This window comes from Cibotium barometz, chromosome 6 (assembly GCF_041138505.1).
Source record: "Cibotium barometz isolate CiBa-2024 chromosome 6, ASM4113850v1, whole genome shotgun sequence".
Lineage (NCBI taxonomy): Eukaryota > Viridiplantae > Streptophyta > Polypodiopsida > Cyatheales > Cibotiaceae > Cibotium > Cibotium barometz.
This window is the reverse complement of record NC_141051.1, coordinates 49,078,967-49,087,469: the sequence shown is the minus strand read 5'-3', so window position 1 is coordinate 49,087,469 and position 8,503 is coordinate 49,078,967. Positions and strand designations below refer to the sequence as shown.

The following is an 8,503-nucleotide window of genomic DNA, read 5'->3' as shown; positions in this document are numbered from 1 at the left end:
TCCCGAATTGTCAAGTTTATTGGACGTTGATGGAAGTGAATAATTTTATGGAGATATAGAGATGAGGTGTTGGCATTGGTTCCGTTAGTGCTAGAGCACATGCCAACGGCATAGGTAGGAATGCGATAGGGGGGCAGGTATTGTGAACGCCTCAAAAGGTGAGAAAATGACCCATGATGAAGGTCTAGACTCCACATGACCTCCAAAGTTCAAAATCTTTAAAACAAGTTTTTTTTGGGGAAACAATAAATATATATATATAATATAATATAATATTAACAAATTTTTATCACAATATTTGTGAGATCCATTTGCAAAAAGGAAAAAAAGTTAGAACATATAATTTTCGCCGATGAGGACGGTGAAGTTTTGGCCACACGAGTTATTCGTGTGTAAAGCAGTGCTCACGGAAAATCGGCCTTTAGTGTATTTTCAACGAGATGAAATTCAAATTTCTCGGCAAGAATTGAACTTCATCCTTCAGAAAACTGGCAAAGTTTTTACATATTTAGTTATAAAACAGTTTAGTGACAAGATTTTTATTAATGAAAACGGGGTAGATTTTTATTAATGAAAACGGGGTAGGTTTCAACCTTGTTCTTTTTTAAGACCGGTTGAGAAAAAAGTTTTTCGTGAGCACTAGTGTAAAGGCCGAGCGGTCAAATTCACCGAATCTTTCTGAAAATATCGAACGGTCAAGTCGGTCGCCCTCCTCGGTAGGTCTCCACCACCCGGCGCGAGTCATGTGAGACAGACAGACAGAGAGAGAGAGAGAGAGAGGGGAGCAGAGGTTTCTTTGTTCGCTCTCGCTCCAGCCACAAGGGCGCGCAATAAACCCTTTGAGGTGCCGCTTCCCTTTCTGTTTTGGTGAGTGCGAAGCGAACCACGTCCATGAGATGAGCAGCTCATATACAGCCAGCCATGGCGGGAGGAAACCCATGACCTAATTCCGGCGCTTCCAGAACCCTACCAAGCGGCCTCCTCAACAAGAAGAAGGCCTACGAGTTCTAGCCGGCGCCTTCTGGCGGTCATCGTCTTCTCCTCTCGCCGAATTTGCCAGGCCCAGGTAGGCCTCCGCACAGTGTACATCTGCCGCTTAACAGTGTGCGTGTGTGTGTGTGTGTTTTTATCGTGGATCTGCATATTTTGATTGATGTGGTCTGTTCGCTGCTTCAGTCTATGTATGCAGTACTTTGAACCCCATTAAACGGTTTACCATTTGCCTTGCATGATGCTAAGGTGGCTGTGTGGGCTTAAAATGGCACTCATTCGGTCGATGCAAATTCTACCGGTCATTACCCTTCTACGCTTTGAGATTTGTTGTAGAGATCAAACCTTCTACCAGATCAACACATGTCTCTCAACCTTCGCTTTGAGATTTGTTGTAAAGATCAAGTTTGACCACCTTCTACGTGTATATCCAAATCAACACTCGTCTCTCAACCTTGGTGAGCTCATTGCCTCATCGTATGATAGTAAGAAACGGAGAATATTAGATTTAGGAAGTAGAAAATGAGAGTACTCACAGCATAATGGAGAGGGAGTTAAGAAATTGCAAGGTCATGTGTACCTTGCCTATCTGTCGAAGATTTAAGGAAAAGATAGGAAGCATCATGTATGTGGCTCATGATTGAGTAGCTAGCTTATTGGGTGTATTCAATACAACTCCCCCCTCCTTTTCCAAATTATGAGCCTCTTTGTTGATAAAGAGTCTTTATTGGTAGTTCTTTGTGCATGTCTTTCTTTTATTATGTTGAATATCTTTAATAATATATAAATATTAAACTAATTTTTATAGGCAAAACTAGGAGGAGAAAATATACGTTATTTGAGGGATTATTAATGCCAAAGCAAAACTATACCTAGTAGCACCCATGTAGAGAGGCTTGAATAAAAGCCTATCAAACTTGAAGAGCTCAAATAAGGGTGTTTTGCATGTGTGTGTGTGTGTGTGTGTGTGTGTGAGAGGGAGAGAGAGAGAGAGAGAGAGAGAGAGAGAGCTACAAAGTACTATCCCTTGATGATCCTTAGTTAAGGATGTCTTGGCTAGTGTCCACTTAATTTCATCCAAGTCTTCAATAGCATATGCAAATTAGATAGCATGTAGACTTCTCAGCTAGCATATGATTTTGTTAACCTCATGGTTGCACAACTAAAAAATCAAAACATGTAAAGTTGAGATTGCAAATGAGTATTTATTTAAGTCAATTTCAAAATACAAAAAGCTCATTTATTTTATGGTGGAGTACGTGTGTGGAATCTAGTATGCCACCAAGGCATATCTATGTAAATATGCTTAGGCCAGCTAGATATTCACTATATGAAATTGTATTAATAATTCAATAAATTCTAATAAATAATTGATAAGTATAATATTAGTGTTAATTTACAAACTAAAAGGAATAAGTTTATTGTTTTAAAACTTTATTTTTAATGTCTAAAAGAGAAATTAAAAAGAAACTTTTTAAAACTTACACTGATGAATATACCAATCTTCTCTCATTGAGTGGTGTAACCTCATGTGCACACTTTCCTTTGCTATCCTTCTCCTTCTAGCAAACGGTATAATCTTCAATTGTCCTTTTGATGATCAAGTAGTGTAAATTTGTCTTCATTATGTCTCATCTCTTTTATTCTTTCAAGTGTCACAATTCTCCTTTTCTCAAGTGTTACAAATCTCTTTCATCATGTGGCACACAAATTTGATGGACAAGATTGAAAACGCTTCTGAATATATAACTTATAAGTTGAGTCTCGAATAGAGATGACTTAGAAAAGTTACAAATATCGATGATCTACTTGTAGTTTTCATCGCCTTAGTAACACATTGTGCTTCCAAATTGCCTAAATCATTCACGAACAAGTTTGTTCTTTAAGTTATAAGAGAAAAAGCCAAGTGAATTTTAATAAAATCATGTTTAAATAGGGAAGTAAAGCATTTTGTTAGAAAAACTTATGTGACTTTAATTTTGATTGAAGCCTTTAATTGGAAAGTTGCTAAAAGTGATTAAAGTTAAAGACCTTAGGTGATGTTGAAAGAGAATCTATAAATAATACATTTAATATATGTCTAGTAACATGTGTCAGTCTTAAACTATTTACACTTGTCATGTGACATGTGTACTATTTAAATTCAACAAAAAATCATAATGTTTTGTTGAGATGTGATAACTTTTCAATACAGACTCGGGTTAGGAGAGAGCTCTAGAGAGGGCTCTAGGGGAGAAAACTTGGAAGTATATTGTAAGAGCTATTCAATATTAAAATATTAGTCACGGTTGAGACATTATTTTTTAGAAGATTCGTCTTAGGCTTTCGATGATGATACATAGTATTTTTAAAGGATTTGGTGTTAATCCTTTATTTCTCATTGGAGAAATCCAACGTCATGTGGAGAAGAGAGTGTTTCCATGCACAAAGACATAAAAGAGCCTAACCATGAACCTATCTTAAGAAAAACTCTATGTGAGCAAGACCAAAGACAATGAGGTTGCTTATTAATCACTCCATGATATGCACATCTTGGGTGCCTATTGGAGTGCCAAAACTACCATATTAGGTTTAAACTTGATCTTCAATCTTGCTTCAAAAGACACTTTCAATAGTGCCAAAACTATCCTAATCGGTCAACACTTAACCTTAAATCTTTCGTCAAAGACACTTTCAGTAGTGAATCATGTCTATGAGCATCTTGCTTAGTGTAATGCACATGATAAGAGAATACCACACAACGATGAAAAGGTTCTTGGTACACTAGTGTAGCAAGTGAAAAGGGCTATAAAATGTTGACAATATAGATAAAGTGAGATAGTCTAGAAAGTGTTAAAACCATACAGACAAAGTGAGATGGGCTAGAAAGTGTTGACCATATAGACAAATATGCGTATCGTCATAATGGTTTTGTTATCATTTGCTTCATCAATCTCTCTCTCTCTCTCTCACTTTTTAAAATCTTATTCATTTTCTTTTATCTTTCTGTTTTTGACTAGAACTAGGTTTACCCAACAACTTTGACTCTTTCCTAACCTAATGAGCAACTTATGTTTGGGTGCTAACGAGAACATAAATATTGCACTTGGTTTGCTGAGTCTCTCTCTCTCTCTCTCTCTCTCTCTCTCTCTCTCTCTCTCTCTCTCTATCTATCTATCTCTCTCTCTCTCTCTCTCTCTTACTCTTTCAAAATCTTATTCATTTGCTTTTATCTTTCTCTTTTTGACTAGAATTAGATTTAGCCAATAATTTCAACTCTTTTAAAACCTAGTGAGGAACTTATGTTTGTGCACTAATGAGAATGTAAGTATTACACTTGGTTTGCTGAGTCTTTCTCTCTCTCTCTCTCTCTCTCTCTCTCTCTCTCTCTCTCTCTCTCTCTCTCTCTCTCTTCCCCACTTTTTTTGGTTTGTTGAGTCTCTCTCTCTCCCCACTTTCAAAATATTATTCATTTGCTTTTATCTTTCTTTTTTTTTTGACTAGAATTAGGTTCAGACAATAATTTCAACTCTTTTAAAACCTAGTGAGAAATTTATGTTTGGGAGCTAATGGGAATGTAAGTATTACGCTTGGTTTGATAAGTCTCTCTCTCTCTCCCTCCTATTTTTTATAGAATACCTTTCTTGACTTAAATCATAACTTGCTGAGTTTCTTTTTTTAGTAACTATTCTTTAAATTTTTTAAAATATGTTAAATTATATGAGTACAATTACTCTTTGAATTTGCAAGGTTGAATATATTCCAATCTTAGGAAGATAAATACATTAGTCGTAGTTGGTTCTATCAAGAATCCTTTCAATTAAAACCTTGGTGGACTTTGTTGGTGAATAAAGTCCATATAAACTTTGTAAATACTTAATCACTTGGGAAGAAAAGCTTTTTATGGAGCATAGTGTTTTAGAACCAAAAACCATTGTAATGTGATTCTTTAAGTGCCATCATATTTCAATAATAGGCTTGAACCTTTATTGCCATTATCTTTTAGTAATGAACTTAAACATTTATTCATATTTTCTTCTAAGAGTTCGTTAAATCTTTAATGTGGACCTCATTTTTTAATAAAATTATAATGGGCCTTATTAAGACTAATAAAAGAGACCTAATCTCTCTCTCTCTCTCTCTCTCTCTCTCTCTCTCTCTCTCTCTCTCTAAATGCATTTTACTATCATTTATGAATGCTTTTTTGTTTACTCGTCGATAAGTTGAGTTTAAGAGATTGAGCTCACCTACATATATATCTACATGTTTATCTAGCTATTTACATGTGTATATATATTAGTTTTGAACTTCTTCAAATATAAAATCAAAATTCTAAATAAGTATAATTTTATTATTTTTTTTCAAAGGAGAGAATTCCGTATGGAACATGGTAGAAAGGATAAGAGATCAATGGTTTTGAATACAAAAGATTGCTCTTACAAAAAGCTTAATCATGCATCTAATATTGTAGAATGGTATATTATTTCTCCACAATAGCATGGCTTGAAGAAAATGATTTTCATAGTTCTTTAGATAATGAGATTTCACACTTGATATGTGTAAAAATCTACTAAATCTAAACGAGGATGAATGAAGGGTGTTATCAATGAAGAAGTCTTGTAGTAGTATGGGTTGTAGAAATTCTCTCATTGGATATGCATATTGTATTCCAATTTATCTTATCATAATCTTTTTAGTTATGTCAAATTGCAAATGAGAAGTCATAAAATGTGTAATTGATACCAAGTGAAGCTCAAGGCAAATCCAAGTGTGCTTTTAGTCCAATTGTTTGGTTCCATGATCATCACTCATGCAACATCTTCTTTAAGTAACACTTGTATATGAAGGCCACATATCAACTTATATCCTTTTATTAAAAAGGAAATATCAAGTAGGAAATATATTATTATTTTAACTACATTGAAAAGAAAGTAGGATGCCTTTTTGGGGGAAAAGATCCTTGTAATATTTACCTAGAAAACAACTAGAAATGGCTACATACAAACTCCTTCTCAAATGGAAAACGAGAGTTAAGATGTATAAAAAGGGGGGAGGATGCTCTTCTCCTCCAGCTAGTCACTCTAGGAGGATAAGGCGATACAATGGGGGGAGAGGGAAACAACCACACAAGTGGTGGTCTAAAGTGCGAAGTGAGCTCACCCCCACCTCTATCTGTAAGAAAGGGACCATGATGCCAGATCCTCACGTGGCCTCTCGGTGCTTCTCCATGCGGTCTGAGCCACTGACCATGGAGGCTATGAACAATATCGAGCCAAATGGTCCTGATGGACTCTGCTGGGGGGGGGTGAGGGTGCCTTCGATGGCTTTGCTACATCGAGCTCTCCATATGTGCCACACAGTTATACTACTGTAAATCTCCCATCTCTAGCATGAACCTAGTGACCAAATGGATGGAGATGGGACTACATACATAGGGGAGCACACATAGTTTCATCATCAATGCAAAATCCATGTATAGTCTCAAATTACAACCCATAGCTTTACCCTTCTAGCATGAAGTTTAAGTGGCTAATGGGACAAATATGGATTGCACATTGGTATGGAAGGATGTGGGGTTGGTACCTCACTCACAAAGGATCATACTTGGAAGGCCGATTTGCTTTTCTTAGATATGGGTCCCATTGACATTATATTGGGATATATGATTGGTTGGAAACTCTTGGGTTATTTCACATGAATTTATAGCAAGGGTAAAAGAGTTTCATGCATGGAAATCATGAGGTTTTTCATGCATGGAAATCATGAGGTTACATTGACCGACACTCATGTGCCAAGTATCAAGATGATCAATGCAACACAACTTAAGATGGAATTTCCTATAAATTCACTATAGATAACCCTATACCCTTGGGTTTTGAATGCATAGTGCTTGAAAATTACACGAGGCTATAATAATAGAGTTACACGAAGCTATAATTATAAAGTTACTAATTTCATATAAATAATGGTATAGGTCAAAGGTCATAGTTAAGTGTAAAAGGACATTAATAAGTGTAGTGTGGAAAGGGGCACACATATATAATCCCATGGACATATTCATTTACTAACTTTTGGAATATACAATCTCTCTTGAAGCTAATTTCTCAAGGTTCCATGGTGGTATGTCTACTCATGTGTGCATTCCATGCAATGAATGCTAGGATGTGTGCACTCCATCCCCATTGAGTACAACTCTTTCTTGCATTGGTATCAGAGGTAAGTCTTTGATCCATCTTTTTCTTCTTTCTTTCTTTTTTCTTCTTGCAAGAAAATGTATGTATGCTTGATCTTCTTGATTTTGTTGATCTTTCTCAACATTTTCTTGAAAATCTTGATTTAAGCATGGAAATGTATCAAGTTGAGATGCTAGGAATCTTGAAGTCAAACCGTGCATCAAAGGATTTTTTTTTAAAAAAAAAAGACAAGTTGCCAAAGCTTTACCAAATGGGCACCCCTAACATGGAAAATTGAGTGTGGATCATTTTGTTTCCCTTTGGACAAGCACATGTGAAAACAAATTCAAATGGGTGGGAGATATGGTGGCTATCAACTTTTGCCTTTGAGCTACCTCTTTGTTTTAGGGTCTTTGTTGCTCTTGCAAAATGTTTTCTTGCCTTGCTAAGTAAAGAAGCCTTGTCATACTATGGAGAGTAAAATGGAGGGCGCAAGAAGAAAAATCACATGGGATATAAGCTTGGCAGTGTGGCAGCAAATTGTGCACTTCTTTTCGCCTACATCATAGTCATTTTGCTATCTCATTACTCCATGAATTGTGGCATTTCTATCCAAGATTAGTGTCTTCTCATCTCCTACATTCTAAATTGTCTTATCATGCATTTCTTGTAATCTTCCTTGAAGCCTAAGTTCATGAGATAAATGTTATATCAAGAATTGGGGTTTTCATGATCATAAAATTTTGTCATCATCATAATCTTAGATTAACAACGCAAATGATCTACTAAGCCAAAAATCACGAGCATTACTAATCATTTTCACTCCATCTTGCAAGTTTGGGACATATCTTCAAAAAGAAGGCTCTATCTCTAGCTTTTTCACTAATTGCAATCCTAATCATCATAAATCAAGCTTAATGGACATTAATGTATAATCATCTTAGATTAACAAAACTAATGATCTACTAAGACAAAAATCACGAGCATTACATTTTCACTCCCTCCGCAAGTTTGGGACATATCTTAAAAAAATAGGCTCTACCTCCAATAATGCATAATCATCTCTACTCATTTGATCAAGAACATGAGTTTCTTCATGGATTTGTGTATGCCTTTGATTTCTATCATATATGTGTGGCATTGAAGGATTGGTTCTAGCATTGGGAAGTGTACAAGGCAAGTGTTTGAGGTTACATCATTGACAAGAAGACTAACCATTTGGAGTTCACCTTTGCAAGATTCTTCACCAGCATTAAACTCTTGTAATGAGATTGATTGTATTGGCATGCAACTATAAATGCCTCCATTGTAAGTAAACTCTCTCACATACTTGATTTCAACCTCTTGGTGGTTATATTCAA

At 35.8% G+C, this 8,503-nt stretch overlaps 1 long non-coding RNA gene across 1 annotated transcript; it reads left to right on the top strand.

Moving 5' to 3' along the window:
- The first annotated feature begins 756 nt into the window (after nucleotides 1-756).
- Nucleotides 757-1,685, top strand: LOC147637824 (uncharacterized). The gene is made up of 2 exons (XR_015266000.1): nucleotides 757-1,066; nucleotides 1,190-1,685. It is a non-coding gene; the product is annotated as an uncharacterized LOC147637824 (long non-coding RNA).
- The last annotated feature ends 6,818 nt before the right edge of the window (nucleotides 1,686-8,503 follow it).